At 37.2% G+C, this 19,195-nt stretch overlaps 1 pseudogene; it reads left to right on the forward strand.

The window, feature by feature from the left end:
* The first annotated feature begins 5,534 nt into the window (after nt 1-5,534).
* Nucleotides 5,535-6,200, forward strand: LOC115846144 (SIN3-HDAC complex-associated factor pseudogene; annotated as a pseudogene).
* The last annotated feature ends 12,995 nt before the right edge of the window (nt 6,201-19,195 follow it).

Raw genomic sequence — 19,195 nt, forward strand, 5'->3', positions numbered from 1 at the left:
TATATATATCCACTCTTTTATAGATTCTTTTCCCATGTATGTCATTACACAGTACTGAGTAGAGTTCCCTGTGATATGGCAAAAGAATTTTTGCAGATATAATTAGGGTTCCTAACCAGTTGAGTTCGTCAAAAGGAAGACTATTCTAATTAATTCTAATTAGATGAGTTTTTGAAAGGAGGTCTAGAGATTGAAGAGATGCTCCTGATGTCCTGGAAGAAAGCAAAAATCTGTGTTGTGAACTGCCTGTGGAAGCCACATGGCAGGGAACTGTGGGCAGCCTCCAGCAGCTGAGAATGGTCCCTGGATGACAGCTACTAAGAAGATGGGGATCTTCATCAGATAACCACAGTGACCTGAATTCTGACAACAACCTTAAAGAGCTTGGAAGAAGAGCTTGAGCCCAAGATGAGAACTGCAGCCCTGGACAAAACTTTGATTGTAGCCTTCTGAGACATGAACAGAGGTGCAGCTAAGTTGCACCCTGACCCCAACCTGTGCTTCAGTTTTCTCATCTATAAAATAGGGTTCAAAAGAGTGTCTATCTCATAATGTTGTTTCAAGGATTAACGAGTTGATTCATGCTGACTGCTTGAAACAATAAGTTTTAGTTACCTATTGTTATATAAAAAATTACCCCAAAGTTTAGCATCTTAATACAACAAATATTTATTATATGGTGATTTCTGAGTCAGACATCCAGATGCAGTTATCTGTGTCTTCTAGCTCAGGGTCTCTTCACAGACTGCAAGCAAGGTGTTGGCCAGGGCTGCAGTCAAGGCTTGACTAGGGAAGATTCAGCTGTCAAGTTCATTCATGTAGGTGTCGACAAGATTCTCAGATTGTTGAACTGAAGACCTCAGTTCAATGCTGGCTGTTGAAAGGAAGTTGCCCCTAGTTCCTTATCACATGGGACTCTCCACAGAATAGCTCGCAACACGGCAGCTTGCTTCATCAGAGAGAGCAAGTGAGAGAGTGTGAGCAAGATGGAAGTCATGTTCTCTTTGTAACCTAATCTCAGAAGTGAAAGCCAGTCACATTTGCTGGATTCCATTTGTTAGAAATAGATTACTAAATCCAACCCATGGTCAAAGGGAGGGATTACACAAGGGCATGAATACCAGGAGGCAAGAATCATTAAAAGCCATTTTAGAAGGTTTCCTACCCCCAGATGCTGGAAACAATAGATCTCAATGAATGTTAGCCACTATTGCTATCATTAAGTGCTTTTAAGAATAAGCTAAACACAAAAATAATAATAATAGCAAGATGACTTTTTGGTAGGCTTAAGAAACCAATTTAATGAATTTTTATTGAGTGCTATGTGCCAGACACTATCCTGTAAAGTAAGAATACAAAGATAAATGAAGCATGGTTACTTACCTTTTAAGGAGTTGATGGTCTAGTGGGGGATAAAAGTCCCCAAAATGTCATGTCATTTGCTGTGATGGAAGTAGGTATACATTTCAGTGGGGCTACAAAGAAAAGAGTGAATGGTCATCTTAAAAATTGAGGTGATGCTTGAGCTAAGTTCTGAACAATTGATAGGTGTTCACAAGATTGGGAAAAGAGCATTCAATGGAGAGAGAAAGCTGTGGATAAAGATAAGAACAGGCAAAAAAGCATGACATATTTGGGGAACTGCTGGTTGACCAATATGGCTGAAGAGTAACAATACATAAGTCTTCAAAGAAAGTATAGATTTCTGGATGTGAAATAATTATGGTTTAGCTTGTAATGTGAATATGAAGACTTGGAGGTAGGACATCTAGGTGTAGAAAGGCAAGTCACATACAGGTTTCTAACTGAAGGGGGATTTTTTTTGTTTTGTTTTGTTTTTTGCGGTACGCGGGCCTCTCACTGTTGTGGCCTCTCCCGTTGCGGAGCACAGGCTCCGGACGCACAGGCTCAGCGGCCATGGCTCACGGGCCCAGCCGCTCCGCGGCATGTGGGATCCTCCCAGACCGGGCACGAACCCGTGTCCCCTGCATCGGCAGACGGACTCTCAACCACTGTGCCACCAGGGAGGCCCTGAAGGGGGATTTTTGAGTTGGAGAAGTAGACTTCAGAATCTTCAGCAATCAGATGTTAATTGAAATTCTGGGATTAGGTTAAGTCTCCTGGTGAAAGTGTATAGCATAATTAAGGAATGGGCTTGTATTAGGAACTTTAGGAAAACAATATTTAAGGGGCAAGATAAAAAAATAAGAAAAAGAAGGAATAGTCAAAAGGGTAGGAGTACAATCAGGAAAGCATGATGTCTTAGAAGCTGAGGGAGTAAAAATGTTCAAGAAATAGGGAGTGGTCAACAGTGCCAAAAGACAAGGAGAGATCAAGTAAAAGTGACCAAGTGAAATGTAGATGGTCAAAAGGAATCCGACTTAGTAGGCAGGAAGGAAAGTGTCAATTATCGATTCATACTACAATTGTTATGTTCATCAGCCTTCTATGAACAGTATTATTACCCTTAGTTTCCATATGTACACACTGAACTAGTAACTTGCCAGATATCACACAGCTAGTGGATGGTGGAGCCAAGACTTGATCCCACAGGTTTCAGACCCCAAAACTCACTCTCTAACCCTGAACATAAACTAAAGTTCGGGTAACGTTGGTATAGTGGGTTAAACGTTGCCTTCTCAAATGATATATCTACATTCTAACCTTGGGAATCTGTGAATGTGACCTTATTTGGAAAAAAGGTCTTTGTGGATATAATTAAGTAAAGAATCTGAGATGTTCCTGTATTATCCAGGTGGGCTCTAAATCCAATTAAAGCCATTTTTATAGGAAATAAACAAAAGAGAGACACACAAGGAGAAGAGGAGAAGGCCATGTACAGACAGTGGCTGAAATTAGAGTGATGCAGCCACAAGGTAGGGATGCCTGGGGCCACACGAATCTGGAGGAGGCAAGGAAGGATTCTCCCCTAGAGCACTCAGGAGGAGTCTACATTATATTTCATATTTCTAGCCTCCAGAACCATGAGAATAAATTTCTGTTGTTTTAAACCACTAGGATTGTGGTAATTTGTTATGGCAGCCTTAGGAAGCTACAGTTGACCTTTGAACAATGCAGGTGTTAGGAGGCGCTGCCACCTTGCTCAGCTGAAAATCCAAGTATAACTTTACAGTCTGCCCTCCATACCACAGTTCTGCATCCCTGGAATCAACCAACCACAGATTGTGCAGTGCTATAGTATTTACTGAAAAAAATCTACGTATAAGTGGATCTGTACAGTTCAAACCCATGTTGTTCAAGGGTCAACTGGAATACAGTTGGTTTCTTAGTCAGCTTAGGCTGCTATAACAAAATACCATAAACTGGGTAACTTACTAACAACAGGAACCCATTTTCTCACAATTCTGAAAGGTGGAAGTCTAAGATCATGGTACCAGCATGATCAGGTTCTGGTGAGGACCCTCTTCCAAGGTCTCTCTTTTTCTTTTGAAATAAATTTATTTATTTATTTTTGGCTGCTTTGGATCTTCGTGACTGCACACGGGCTTTCTCTAGTTGCAGCAAGCAGGGGCTACTCTTCATTGTGGTGCGCAGGCTTCTCGTTGCAGTGGCTTCTCTTGTTGCAGTGCACAGGCTCCAGGCACGCAGTCTTCAGTAGTTGTGGCTTGCGGGCTTCAGTAGTTGTGGCTCATGGGCTTTAGAGCGCAGGCTCAATAGTTGTGGTGCACGGGCTTAGTTGCTCCGCGGCATGTAGGATCTTCCCGGACCAGTGCTTGAACCTGTGTCTCCTGCATTGGCAGGCAGATTCTCAACCACTGTGCCACCAGGGAAGATCTCAGGGTCTCTTTTATAAGGGTGCTAGTCTCATTCATGATGGTTCCACCCTCATGACCTTATCACTTTCCAAAGGCCCCACTTCCTGATACCATCACACTTGGGGTAGAATTTCAACATATGTATTTTGGGAAGACACAAACATTCAGTATATAATAATTGGTAATGGTGAGGCTCTTTTTCTTTTGTTTTGGGGGACTTTTTGGGTGGGGAAGGGGTTGGCCACATTTTAGAGGAAAGAATCATTCCAAGGAAAAAGGAATTAGATTAATCAAATAAATGATTTTCAAATTAAAAGCTTTTAGATTATTGCTATATAAAGGACCATTACTATGTACATTTTTTAGAAGATCAAAGCTGTCTTATCATTTGAATTTAATATCATTGGTATAGCAAAACCTCATAATAAACCATCAAAACAATGGCTTTCAATTAAAGCTTTTGTTTGCAATTAATAACAAATGCTTTAAAAAACATAATATATTTTCCTTTAATATTTTAGCACTTTACGGCAGTAATCAACTGTCTTTTTAAGTCATATTTAACAATTTTTTTCCAGAAAATTCATTTATTCAACAACATTGAGATATAGCATCATGTAAAGCTGTCTTTAGCTTTACTATTAGAAAGAATGTTGGAGATCCAAATTAAGGAGTAGTAAGTGGTGATCCCCAACCAATATTTCCCCAGTGAGTCAAATCTAAGATTTATAGCATATAAAGGGGAAAATCTCCATTTTTTAATTTTTCAAGTTTATTATAACTTCTTTTTCTATGTCAATATGTTTTCATTGGTGGATCACCAAAGATAATACATACTCTTCTCCAAAGGTAATTTAGAGACCTCACATTACTCTTTCACCAGATTTATAAAGGATAAATGATTTTTGTACATGGCTTCATTCCTTTTTACTATTTGACACTGTGGCGGATCCTGATTTTAAACACCATAACTCACTCAATATAATTATGCCCTATTTTATAGCTTGCTGTATTATATTTGAAAAGCACGTTATTCATTGTGGTCTGAAAACATTCATAGGATAAGTGTGAATGTGTTAATTTAGTTAATAATGTCTCAAGCAATGTGCATATAATATTAAAATAGATGTTTTCTTTGACTGCTAGCAACACACACATTATAGCAAAAAAAAAGAAATTATTTATTTTGAAGGCTAGTCATGTTATACTAGTATCTAACAAGTAGTGAGATAAATATCAGAAACTAGATTTTATTTTTTTTTTAACTTTTTATTTTATATTGGAGTATAGGTGAGTAACAACATTGTGTTAGTTTCAGGTGTACAGCAAAGTGATTCAGTTATACATATACATGTATCTATTCTTTTTCAAATTCTTTTCCCATTTAGGTTGTTACGTAATATTGAGCAGAGTTCCCTGTGCTATACAGTAGGTCCTTTTTGGTTATCCATTTTAAATATAGTAGTGTCTAGATGTCGATCCCAAACTCCCTAACTATCCTTCCCCCTCCCACCCTTCTTCCCCGGTAACCATAAGTTCATTCTCTAAGTCTGTGAGTCTAGATTTTATTTTAATGCACCATAAAGTAAAAAGGAAAAGGAGATGGGGTTAGTTAATTTAAAATAAGTACATTTTGAAGGCAGTTGAGGAGGAGGGAGCGGTTGGGAGGTGGGCTTGGCTTGGCGTGCGCTCCGCACCTCGGGAACGTTATTGCGCGTGGAACGTCTGCTTTTGGCAGACTATTGCCCAGAAGAAAAGATGTTTGGTTTTCACAAGCCAAAGATGTACCGAAGTATAGAGGGCTGCTGTATTTGCAGAGCTAAATCCTCCAGTTCCCGATTCACTGACAGTAAACGCTATGAAAAGGACTTCCAGAGCTGTTTTGGGTTACATGAGACTCGTTCAGGAGACATCTGTAATGCCTGTGTCCTGCTTGTGAAAAGATGGAAGAAATTGCCAGCAGGATCAAAAAAAAAAACTGGAATCATGTGGTACATGCCAGGGCAGGACCCAGTCTAAAGACTACCCTGAAACCAAAGAAAGTGAAAACTCTATCTGGAAACAGGATAAAAAGCAACCAGATCAGTAAACTGCAGAAGGAATTTAAACGTCACAATTCTGATGCTCACAGTACCACCTCAAGTGCCTCTCCAGCTCAATCTCCTTGTTATAGTAACATCAGATGATGGCTCAGATACAGAGATGGCTTCTGGCTCTAACAGAACGCCAGTGTTTTCCTTTTTAGATCTCACATACTGGAAAAGACAGAAAATATGCTGTGGCATTATCTATAAAGGCCGTTTTGGGGAAGTCCTCATCGACACACATCTATTCAAGCCTTGCTGCAGTAATGAGAAAGCAGCTGCTGAGAAGCCGGAGGCTCAGGGGCCAGAGCCTCTGCCCATCTCCACTCAGGAGTGGTGACTGAGGCTGATGTAGAAGGGGAACAAAAAATGAGTTAAATTTTGGAAAACACCAACAAAATGACCCTCCTATTTTTAACTTGAATACCTGTTATTCTGCCAAAAGATGATTTCTAGAATAGTTTTGAGTGGGTTGTTTTCCCTCCAGTTCCACAAAGTCTGAGGCCAGTATCTAGCTTACTAAAAGGAAAAAAAGAAGTGTACATAATATTTAAGATGCTGAGTATTTCATAGGAAAGCTGAATGCTGCTGTAAAGTGCTCTTTAAGGCTTTTTTAAAAAATCCCCTTCTAATGAATGAAATTAGGGGAATTTCAGGGGACAGAGATGGGATTTGTTGTATGATAAACGTATGTAGTTTTAATCTTTCTATATTGAGAAGCAGTGGTTGGGGCATTTTTTAAGATGGCTGGCTACACTTGTTTTCCTTCGTTATAATAAATTTGTCATAACTCAGTAAACACAGACTTGCCCCTAGAGGTAGTTGTTAATAACTTTGAAATATTAAGGTGTTGCCAAGGTTCTGATGATTCAAACCTGTACTACTGAATGTTAAGCGGGACAGACTAAGCTCTCTAGTGCGAATATCTTGGAGTAATTTCTAAATATACAGAGGTAACTTGACTGTATATGTTGCATCCTGTGTCACCTCCCTCCATATTGATATTTGATAAAGTTTTTAATTTATATGAAACTTCTAAAGCAGAATCAAAGTTCCTCTTGGGGAAATGTCAAATCTTTAGGATAGGCAATCCTATATGAATAGTACCAAAGCATTACCCCTTGGTAGAGAATGCACTCTATTAAAATGTTAAATTATCTGAAAAATAAAATGTGCAAGTCTTCAGGATGGCACATGAAAAAAACAAAGGTTAATGCTTCTTGGGGCACATTTCTTAGAGGGCTTGCAAGTGTGTAAATAATTTGTTTATGTTACATGACTGGTGACTTCAATGAAAATCTGCACAATTCAGTTTTAGCTCTGGATTACTTCGGTTGACCTTTGTGAAGGTTTTATCTGTGTAGAATTGTTGTTTGACTTGTTTTAACCTATTAGGGTTTTGGGTTTTTGTTTTTTGTTTTTCATTCTATATTAAAGTAAAATTCTACTAAAAGAAAAGAGGTGTGTGTTAATGCTGAGTGGGTTGGTTTTGGTTTGGTTTCTTTTAGTCAGGCTTTCTGAACATTGAGGTGTTAGATGATACATCCTAAATGTGGAGCTCTTCAATTGTAAAACCTTCATTAAAAGCCTTTTACTTGAACCCAAACCAAAGTACTATCTATTGCCTCTTTTCTAAAAGTTCAGGAAGAGTATATCACCAGTTCAGACTGTTCATAATGCGGGAGGATCATTTGCCTACCTTGTAATAACATGACTCAGTGCTTATTTTTAAAACTGGATTTTAAAGATTGGATAGTATAAATAACAAGAAGAAGTGAGCCAATTTTTATGGGTACCTTATAGTTCTTAATCTAAACTTAAAATTTTATATTTCTTCCTTTGGAAAAAACTACAAGCCACCATATGCACAGACTACATAGTGAGTTGGGTCAACTCTCCCACAGACTTTGAGGTGTATTACAAGAATCCCAGCCATTATCATCTTCCTCCTGAGTTATTCTGAAATGGTATTTTTTTCTCTTTTTTTTTTTTGTACATTTTGGCTGCAGTATTGGTGGTAGAATATACTATAATATGGATCATCTCTACTTCTGTATTTATTTATTACTAGACCTCAACCACAGTCTTCTTTTTCCCCTTCCACCTCTCTTTGCCTGTAGGATGTACTGTATGTAGTCATGCACTTTGTATTAATATATTAGAAATCTACAAATCTGTTTTGTACTTTTTATACTGTTGGATACTTATAATCAAAACTTTTACTAGGGTATTGAATAAATTTAGTCTTACTAGAAAAAAAAATAAGTACATTTTTACCCTCTTAAGGCAATTTCCAGGTCGTGTAGTGTTAATGGAAAGACCATGAACCTTCCACTCAAAGAGATGTGATTTTTAATTTCTGTTCCACTACTAATTAGTTAAGTGATTCAGCACATAGTAATTAATCTCTCTGAGACTTTATTCTTACCTGCAATGGGAGAGTACCTACTAACTTCTGGGCCTCTGTGAAAATTAAATACAGTAAGTAAGTAGGGCAGTTAATAGTGACTGACAGATAATAAATAATCATTACATGATTGATGTTGTTGTTGTTGAATCTACCTTTAGAATTTGAAGCATTGACAGGACAATTCCATGATTTGTGAGTCTTCTTAGCTATGATATCGTTCCTTTTCTCAACATCTCTTCTCAGATTCTTCTACCATTTCTTTGTAAATTTACCTTATTGCTTATAAATTCCATTACAGAGAATTAATCACAAATTTGAGATGTCTTATACAGCTGACTATATCATTATCATGTGGCTTCTTAATATTTTTAGGCAACCAAGCTCACTTAAGAGATATGGAATCCACAATAAATGAAGAATAATATACAGTTGACCCTTGAATAATGCAGGGGTAAGGGGCACTAACCCCAGCACAGTTGAAAATTTGCACATGACTTTTGACTCCCAAAAAACTTAACTGCTAATAGCCTACTGTTGACTGGAAGCCTTACCGATAATATGAATCATCAATTAACGCATATTTTGTGTGTTATATGTATTATATACTGTATTCTTACAATAAAGTAAGCTAGAGAAAAGAAATGTTATTAAGAAAATCATGAGGAAGAGAAAATACATACATTTACAGCACTGTACTGTAATTATGGATACCATAAATTTGTCACCTGTTTACAAGATATCATCTTGTCTGTCAGTACCTACATCAATATTGTCTTATAGAATACAAAGCACTATAGATGTTAGATGTATTACTAACACTAGACATTAGAAATGAAAAGATGGTGTGATAAAGGTATTCATATTTTCAGGTAAAACAATTCATGCCTTGATAATGAAGAAGCAGCAGTATGATGGCTTTATGGTAGCCTAGTATAACTGATACGATTGCCTAATGGTAGCCTAGCTTACACACTAATGGATGAATTGTTATAAAAATGTTATGGCGTATAATATTACAGTCATATTCATAACACAATATTGGAAAGATTGTTACATTTTTTTAAAAAAACCACTTACCACTGATGATAGGCTAATACATAGTTTCTCCAATTATGAGAGAGAGGGGCATACTGTACAGTAATGTAATTTTTTGAAAGCAAATTATAAAACAGTAAGGAAACCTACACATTATTAAGTGTATACTAAATAGCACTCACCGTATGCCTATGTAAGGATAGATTGTCCACCTCAATACAAATCTTGCACACGGTGTTCTACACAATGAATACTTAGGCATGATGATAATGACACATAAACATCTCATACAGTTCTTGCCATGTAGTTATTACATTTTCACACTCACACACAAACACATCAGTTTATGAACTATACAGCATGATGATTATTTAGTGTGCATTAAGGGGAAGTGAATCATCATAAAGGTCTTCATCCTTGTTGCCTTCACATTGAATAGACTGAGGGAGAAGAGGAAGCGGAGGGGTTGGTCTTACTGCCTCCAGGGTAGCAGAAGCAGAAGACGGAGAGGAAGTGGAAGGGAAGGCAGAAGAGGCAGGTACACTCAGTGTAACTTTATGGAAATACATCATAATTTCCACCTGAATTTTTGCTTTTTCATTTCTCTAAAAATGTTGCTATATGGTACCAATTCTTCTTCCACCATTTCCTTTGGTTTCAATGCCCATATCATAGAAGGGTCCCTGTCATAAAAGAAGTCAAAAGGAGTCTTGAACAATCAAAACCCTTCTGCCAGATTGTCTAACATCAATTTTTTTTCTGGCACTGCTTCTTCTACATCTTTCTTATCATCTGGCACTGGTTCAGAAGCACTCATCTCCATCAAGTGGTCTTCTGTTCATTTCTCTGGTGTGGTGTCTATTAGCTCTTGAATTTCTCCAAGAGCCATATCTTGAAACCTTTCACCCTCATCTTTTTTTTTTTTTTAACCATATCCATAATCTTTTTCATGATTTCCTTGATTGGCTCTGTCATAAATCCTGTGAAGTCATGCACAACATATGGACATAATTTTCTCCAGCAGGAATTTATTGTTTTAGGCTTAATGGCTTTCATGGCTTTTTCTATTACAACAGCGGCATCTTCAGTGGTGTAATCTTTCCAGACTTTTATGTTGTTCTCTCTGTTGAGGTTCTCTTCCATTGCATTGACAATCCCTTCCATAGTGTACCATGTGTAATGAGCCTTAAAGGTCCTTATGACCCCCTGATCTACAGGCTGAATTTAGAGATGTTGTGTTTGGGGACAAGTAGACCACTTTGATGCCTTTTGTCTTGAACTCATGGGGTTCTGGGTGGCCAGGGGCATTGTTCAATATTGAAAGAACTTTAAAACACAGTCCCTTACTGATACGGTACTCCCTGACTTCAGAGACAAAGCATTGGTAGAATAAATCCAGAAAAATGGATCTTGTTGTTCAGGCCTTCTTGTAAAATCAAAAGACTGGCAGCTGGTATTTGTCTTTTTCCTTCCAGGCTCAGGAGTTTGCAGCTTTATAGATGAAGGTAGTCCTGATCATAAGCCCGACTGCATTTGCATAGGTCAGTAGAGTTAGCCTACCCCTTCCTGCCTTAAATCCTGGTGCTAGCTTCTCTTCCTTAATAATAAATGCATTTTGTGACTTTTTTTCCCAGAATAAGACACTTTTGTCTGCATTAAAAACCTGTTCAGGCAGGTATCCTTTCTCCTCAATAGTTTTCTTAATTGTGTCTGGGAACTCGTCTGCTGCCTCTTGGTCAGCAGAAGCTGCTGCTTCTGTTATCTTGACATTTTTAAAGCCAAACCACTTTCTAAAATTATCAAACCATCCTTTGCTTGCATTAAATTCTCCAGTTTTAGATCCTTCACCTTCCTTTTAAGTTATCATATAATGACTTCACTTTCTCTTGAATTATATTAGAGTCTACAGGTATGATTTTCTTATAGCAATCCTGCACCCACATAAAAGCTGCATTTTCAATAAGAGGTAAAAAGGTATTTCATGAAAAGTGCAAGGTTTTCATGCCTGCTGTCCTAGCTGCAGTGACAGTTTCATGAATTTCCTTTTTTTTTTTTTTAAACGTGTCCTTATGCTGGATTTGTTTATCTTGGAATGGTGGGCAACCACCATTTCAGACCTCAATCTGCAGTACCTATTAAACAACTGAACTTTTTTTCTTGTCATGTCATGACTTTGCTTCTTGGGAGCACTCCCAGCATCACTAGAGGCACTTCGTATGGGTACCATGGTGTTATTTAAAGTTATGGTATTGTACTAAACACAATGAAAAATACACAAAGAGAGTTCACTGCAATATGAAATTTCCTGGAGAGGTGAACTCATGTGGAGACGATTAGCATCACAAAGTGTTTTAAGCAAATACTTGCAACACTTGTGCTCTCTGCAATAGCAACAGGAGGTGGCTACAGAATTATTACAGTAGGACAGTGTGTACTACAGTTTTATGCAGCTACGATTTAATACTGAATCTTTATGTTTGTTTACATTTACGGTCTGTGTGCATAAGTTCTGATAAATTTTAACATTTTATAATAGAGTTGTGTATATTTTATGGTGATAAATGGTAGAATAGTATCTACATAGATTTCATGCGTTCATATCATATCTTTTTCTTAATTTTTTCAGCATTTCAAGGCTACATGGTTTATCTGAGAGTATTTTCAAACTGTCACAAGTCTCCAGAATTTTTTCCGATATATTTATTGAAAAAAATCCGCATATAAGTAGACCCACACAGTTCAAACCCATGTTGTTCAAGGGTCAGCCATACTTACGAAATGATTCCACAGATGCATCTGAAGTGAGGCAGTGATAAATTTTTTGTCCATCCTTGTGTACAGTAAACAAACAGTGGAATACAGTGCAAACTCTGAACAGTAGATTTAGTCACATGCAGCACCTCTTCTTTAAAAGTGGTAAATAAATCAGAGGTTTTTAAATTTAGGGTATTTCCTTCTTTTTTCTATGTTAAAAATTACTCTTTAAAAATACCCAATTAAAGGTTTTTAGTCCAGGTTTTTAGCTTTTTTAGTTTTTAGTTTTAGTTTTTAGTTTTTAGTTTTTAATTTTTCCTTTCTCACACACACACAAAAACTAGCAAAATCATGTGATAATCATCTTTTCAGGTGTACTGCCTATTATTTCATAGTGTTGACAAAAGTTCAAACTCCTCTGTAAGAATAAGAGAGAACAGAAGTCTATCTAGGCTGGGGTTCTGGGAGATGAGCTTAAATGAGGAGTAAGATAGGGCCAAGCCTACCTTGTGCAGGAAGGATCCTAGGCAGAAGTGGAGGCAAGCTTCCATGGAGGAGGGCAGCTCAAGAGCCATATAAACTATCCTCACAGACAATCAATCCCAAAGGGACGAAGCACAGAGATGAAGATGGTTACAAGGCACTAGGTCTGTAAATAGAGGTAAATATATGAAGAAGCCAGATAAGAAGATGAGCCTGATAAAGACCCAGTAGGTAGAACCGTGGACAGTTTTTTCAGTTGTCCATGGTCTTATCCATGGATGTGAATGGAGCCCTTAAAGGTGTCAAATCAGTCCAAAGAAAACAACCAGGAGATACTATCATTCCCTCAATAGCTGACTTTGGCAAATGTTGGTTTAAAAGAGAGCCTTCAGTTCTACCTTCATCCAATGTTCTTTGAGCACTTGTATGGCAGGATGATCTATTAAATGACTTTCCTTAGTCACTTCAAGCTGACAATAAAACTTTCCTTTACTAAAAAACAATTCATTGCCAGACCCAGGGTGAAAACATACAAGGTGAGTCTAGAATATTATATCTTGCCATACCAATATGCTAGGAAACTATCAGCTACTGGAGTTGTGTCAAAAGGACTTAAGGACCAACTTTAAGAAGCTCTCACTAGCCAAAGTTAAGAAGACTTGAGTATCAATAAAGAAAACTGCAACTAATAGAAAATAATTTAAAAATGTATACCCATAAATTCATAATAATATTTTAAAGATAATAATAATTGGTCACCTTAGGAGGATCTTAGGGTTTCAATCATTATTTTGAAAACTGGTAACAAAGGAAAAGAATAAAAAATCTGTTATGCTGTTAAAACATACTGTACCTCAGGATAACTCAATAGTTGATGAGGGAGCTAACAAATGAAAATGAGTTGACAGAATTTCTTAGCCTCTAATGCATTAATGGATCTGGGGAATGATCATCAGTGGCTCGTGACATCACAAAAAGGGAGGCAACCAGACATTATATGTCTCCTGATGGAAGTATACATCAACTATGCAGTATTTTTCAAAAAAAAAAAAAGTGAACCTGAGTCTTATCAAACCTCTAAATCTAACTTCCAGTTCACAGAGGACAGAGGAAACTTACAAATTGACAGCATAGGAAGCAGTCTGATCTACCAAATCCAGACTGGAAAAACAATGCATTTCTTCAACAAACAAATTTCAAGAAAAGAAAAAGATTGAAGGAGAACCTATAGTTGGAGAGATACTTAAGAGACAGCAACTAATCTAAACGCTAACCTAATCTTATTTGGATCCTGATTAAACAATCTGCTAAAAAAGGAAGAAAAGGGGAGAGAAACAGATTTGGTGGGGCTGGGGGAGAGAGACAGAGAAAATTGGGCAAGTGGAAAAACATAACTCCAGTCTATAAACTCGATGTGATAGGACTTTTTGCAAATATTTTTAGGCATGATAATGGTATTAAGGTTATGTTTAAAAGAGCAATATTTATCTTTGAGATATACATACTAAAGTATTTACAGATGGAAAGACATGATACTTGGAATTTCTTTCAAAATAATCTGGAAAGAACCGGTGGAACATAGATCAAAGAAATTTGACCATGAGTTTGTTGAAGGTGGATAATGGGGATTCCTTATTTTATTTTCTCTACTTTTAACATATAAAAATTTCCATAAAATTAAGAAAAACCTATTGACCTTGATGACATCCTATTTGGATGAATTTTTGTGGTTAGGATCACAATTCTAAACATGTTAAAAGTTATCAAAAGGAAAGAACATTGCTATAACCCCTGCCTTACAGTTTTGATATGAAGTCACAGATAACACACAAAAAGTTCCTAGCCATTGTCTTGCAAATCAAAGTTGTCCAATAAATAATGGTTACTATTATTATATGTTTGACCATTGTAGCATCCAAAGTGAGTGCTGCTGAAAAGACAAAGTAGAATCTTCCTGGATATGGGGTAAATTGAGATTATGCCACAAGCATCATCACTGCACAAAATAGAGGAGAAGTAATTACCCAAAACAAAAGGGAAAATTGGTATGTTTCACCACAGGTAAAAGAACAGAGGCTGGGTAGCAAAAAAAAAATAATCCACCATATGGAGAAAACAGGAAACTTCTGCTTTAAGCCTGGTACTTGGCTTTATATAAACTAAGGATTCAGTACTGATAGGGTAATACCAGTAACATTTAAGTTACATCCTAAATCCAAACTAAATTTTTATGAAAAGATTTAGAGTATATGTTACGGTGATTAATTTTAGTCAGATCACACAATAATTAATATTTAGTTTCAAGTAGAGTTCTTTAAAATATACATTATTATCTTCTAATGTCAATTTGAGAATGTATCAATATCTCACAATTTATATAAACTGAGTAAAATGTCACCATCAAAGTTATAGGATAAGTTTTTGAATGATATGCCTAAAATCATAAATACATTTTTGAAAGACCACAATTTACTCTGCCATACACATATAAAAGTGTCTGACTACAATGAAGAAAACCAAAACATAGTATTTTAAATTTTGTTCATATAATGGCTTAAAATATTCTGTTCTGGAAAAAATGCTGACTTTTTTACATGGCTAAGATTTCAAAAGTCCTTAATTTCTTTCAGAAGGCAGCCTGTATCAGAAAACAGCACTAAAGTGATAATTACATTGGTAATGATTAAATATATAAATTTCCTTTTAGTTAAGCCCTCACTAAAAATACTGTTCAAAAGATATAGGAGGAGCTTGGGGTAACTTATTTGAAAGATGCAACCCAGTAACTCAGCAGATATTTATGATTCTTCCTTTCTCCAAGAACTGTTCGAAATCCTTCGTATACAATGATGAGTAAGATACCATACCATCCCCTCCTTTAGTGCCCAGTGAAGAAGAGAAGACCTCTGTCTAAAGAATGACTGTATGCTATAACGAATGCCATGACAGAGGCAAAAACTCAATGCTATGCAAGATGGAAAAGAGGTGCTAAGATTTTCTCAGGGTCCAAGAGTAAGGAAAGTTGAGTAGAATATGAAATAAGTAGTAGAAGCACAGTTGACTGTAAACGAGAGTCATTAGATTACATACTCCAAATTAATATTTCAAATTCATAGAGTCATGGTCACATAATACACATATTTTTAGAAGGATTACTTTGGCAGTAGTGGAAATGGATTGGAATGGCTGAGGCTGGAAACAAGAACACCGGAAGAAAGATATTTCAAGAGGGGAAAATTAGGACAAAGACAGGTGAATGGACGGGAAAGTTGTACGTGAGGATATTTAGAAGGTAGGATTCAGGAGACTTTGTGAATGAGCAGAAAGAGGGAAATGGAGTAAGAAAAGCAGTTAGTGGTTCTTAAAGCAGAGTACCTGGAACAGCAGCAGCAGCATCCCCTGGGAACTTTTAAGAAATGTAAATTCTTGGGCCTTGCTCCAGACCTTCCAGATAAACTCTGGATATGGAGCCCAGCAATCTACGTTTAATAAGCCCTCCAGGCAATTCCGATGCATGCCACAGTTTGAAAAGCACTTGCAGCGGTTGATTCTCAAAATTAGCTGCATTGGAGAATTGCCTGGGGAGCTTAGAAAAAGAAAATTCCCACCCCAGAGATTCTGGTTTCATTGGGCCAGACTGTAACCTAGACATCAGGATTTTTATATATATATATATATATATATATATATATATATATATTTTAACTGAAGTATAGTTGATTTACAATGTCATGTTAATTACTGCTGTACAACAAAGTGATTCAGTTATACATATATATATACATTCTTTTTTTTTATATTCTTTTCCATTATGGTTTATTGTAGGATATTGAATATAGTTCTCTGTGCTATACAGTAGGAGCTTGTTGTTTATCCATTCTATATATAATAGCTTACATCTGCTAGCCTCAACGTCCCACTCCAGCCCTCTCCCCTCCCCCATCCCGTTGGCAACCACCAGTCTCTTCTCTATGTCTGTGATCCTGTTTCTGTTTCATAGATAGGTCCATTTGTGTCATATTTCAGATTCCACATATAAGTGATATCATATGGTATTTGTCTTTCTCTTTCTGACTTTCTTCACTTAGTATGATAGTCTCTAGTTTCATCCACGTTGCTGCAAATGGCATTATTTCATTCTTTTTTATGGCTGAGTAGTATTCCATTGTATATATGTACCACATCTTCTTTATCCATTCATCTGTTGATGAACATTTAGGTTGTTTCCATGTCTTGGCTATTGTAAACAGTGCTCTATGAACATTGGGTTACATGTATCTTTTTGAATTATAGTTTTTTTTTGTTTTTGTTTTGTTTTGTTTTGTTTTGTTGTGGTACGTGGGCCTCTCACTGTTGTGGCCTCTCCCGTTATGGAGCACAGGCTCGGACGCACAGGCTCAGCGGCCATGGCTCACGGGCCCAGCTGCTTCGCAGCATATGGGATCTTCCCAGACCGGGGCACGAACCCGTGTCCCCTGCATTGGCAGGCGGACTCTCAACCACTGTGCCACCAGGGAAGCCCTGAATTATAGTTTTGTCCGGGTACATGCCCAGGAGTGGAATTGCTGGATCGTATGGTATCTATGTTTTTAGTTTTTTGAGGAACCTCCATACTGTTCTCCATAGTGGCTGCACCAACTTACATCCCCACCAACAGTGTAGGAGGGTTCCCTTTCCTCCACACCCTCTCCAGCATTTGTTATTTGTAGACTTTTTAATGGTGGCCATTCTGACTGGTGTGAGGTGGTACCTCATTGTAGTTTTGATTTTCATTTCTCTAATAATTAGTGATCATGAGCAGTTTTTCATAGACATCAGGATTTTTTAAAGTTCCCGCAGCTGATTTCAGTGTGTGTCCACTTGTGTAGACTGCTGGTTCTGATTGGGGAGCTGAGTGGATAGTGCTGATACTCACCAAGGAAAAGGGGAAGGTTTAAGAGAAAATCTGGGGCTTCCAGATTTAAGTGGGAATAACAATAGAACCTACCTGTTAGGACTGACTGAGGATTTAAAGCATTAATAATCGTAAAGTTCTTGGAACAGTGCCTGGCACATGGTAAGTGCCATGTAAATTTTATGAAATAAATTTTTTTTAAGTTAGCATGGAACATTTGGTGTATAAATCAAAAGGCAATTCAAGGGCTTCCTAGTACAAGGGAAGTAATTTGCACCAGGCGAGCCTCACTTGTGTCTCCAGGAGACACATACAACATTATAACTCCTGTAACTAGACTGCCAAATCCTTGCAGACAGGTGCCATGGCTTACTCACCTTTGTATTCCCACTTTCTAGCACAATGCCTAGCCTATGGTAATTAATAAATATTCACTGAATAAATGAACTCATGATGGATTATTCATTTCATTCATTAAGTTTTACTCTGTGTAGAAGATAAGATCTCATATGGTATCTTCCAAGTGGAAATAACCAGTTTCGGGATGATGATTTAAGCCAAAGTGTCCCAAGGTGAAGGTAGAAGATAAAGAGAACTGCACTACACATCCTACCTCATTTAGCTCTAGCCAGGAAATCAGGTAGGTCTGGGCCTACAGAAGGATCTATCAGAGATTCTGGGAGGGGCAGAGGCAGGGAAATGAGGTTGGGACTGACATTTGGAGCGGAGGGGGAAAATAAAAAGACTTAGACAACCAGAAAATCATTCTGAAGCAGTTTTCATTAGCCTAGCAGAAGAATAGGGCAATTTTATAATGTCAGAAATTCTGCCAAAGAAATTAAAGCATGATTTAAGACTTGATAGACTTGGAATCTGGGCCAGCTCTGCCATTAGCAAGCTCCTCACCTTGCATGAGTCACCTAGCCTACCAAGTCTCTCTAAGCCTCAGTTTTCTCCTCTCCAAAATAAGCCATTGACTAATGATCCAGAAGGTCCTTTGCAGTTCTGTAGTTCTTTGATTCTAACAGCAGACTGAAAATTTAAGCTCTTCCAAGGAAAAATAATATACTTTCTTTTTAATTCATGGAGCTATTGCAAGGACTCTATATCTCCTTTCTGTGTGCAATAATACTGTCTACTCTTAAAATTTATTCTGTGTTTTAGACTTTCACTTGTAATGATATGGACTGACACCCAGCTTAGGATAATTAGCAAAAAATAGAGCTTAATGCACTAGACCAAATTTATTTTTAACTTTGAGTCACCCATCACAACTTTGTAACAATGTGCTATGAAAATCGTAACATCTCTAAAGAGTCTTTGTAAAAAATAGCTTGAAAATACTACAATACCTATTTAGTTTTGAACAATTTATTAGTAAACTTAAACAGATGTACCCTTCATCTGAGTTACAGTTGCTCTTTAGGCTTACAAAAACAAAACAAAATAAAGCAAAACAAAACAAACAAACAAAACTGAACCACTAACTCTGAAGTGGGTAGGTAAGAAGAGTGAGTCACAATTCTGTGACTTTTATGTTTCGATGCAAATTGCACATATCACACCTAGGGATTTGTGTCAAACAGGTTTAAATGGTGGAAACTGATTTATCTATTTACTTGGTTCACAAAGGTTCGGAGCCTCTAGGCAATCAATCTAACTCTTTGCAAAAAGACATCAGTTATTTGAGATTTTTACCTCAAAACCTACTGTGCCCCCAATGTGCTATCTCTGATTATTGTTAAATGAAGTCTCAGTT

This window comes from Globicephala melas, chromosome 4, assembly GCF_963455315.2.
Source record: "Globicephala melas chromosome 4, mGloMel1.2, whole genome shotgun sequence".
NCBI classification, from domain to species: domain Eukaryota; kingdom Metazoa; phylum Chordata; class Mammalia; order Artiodactyla; family Delphinidae; genus Globicephala; species Globicephala melas.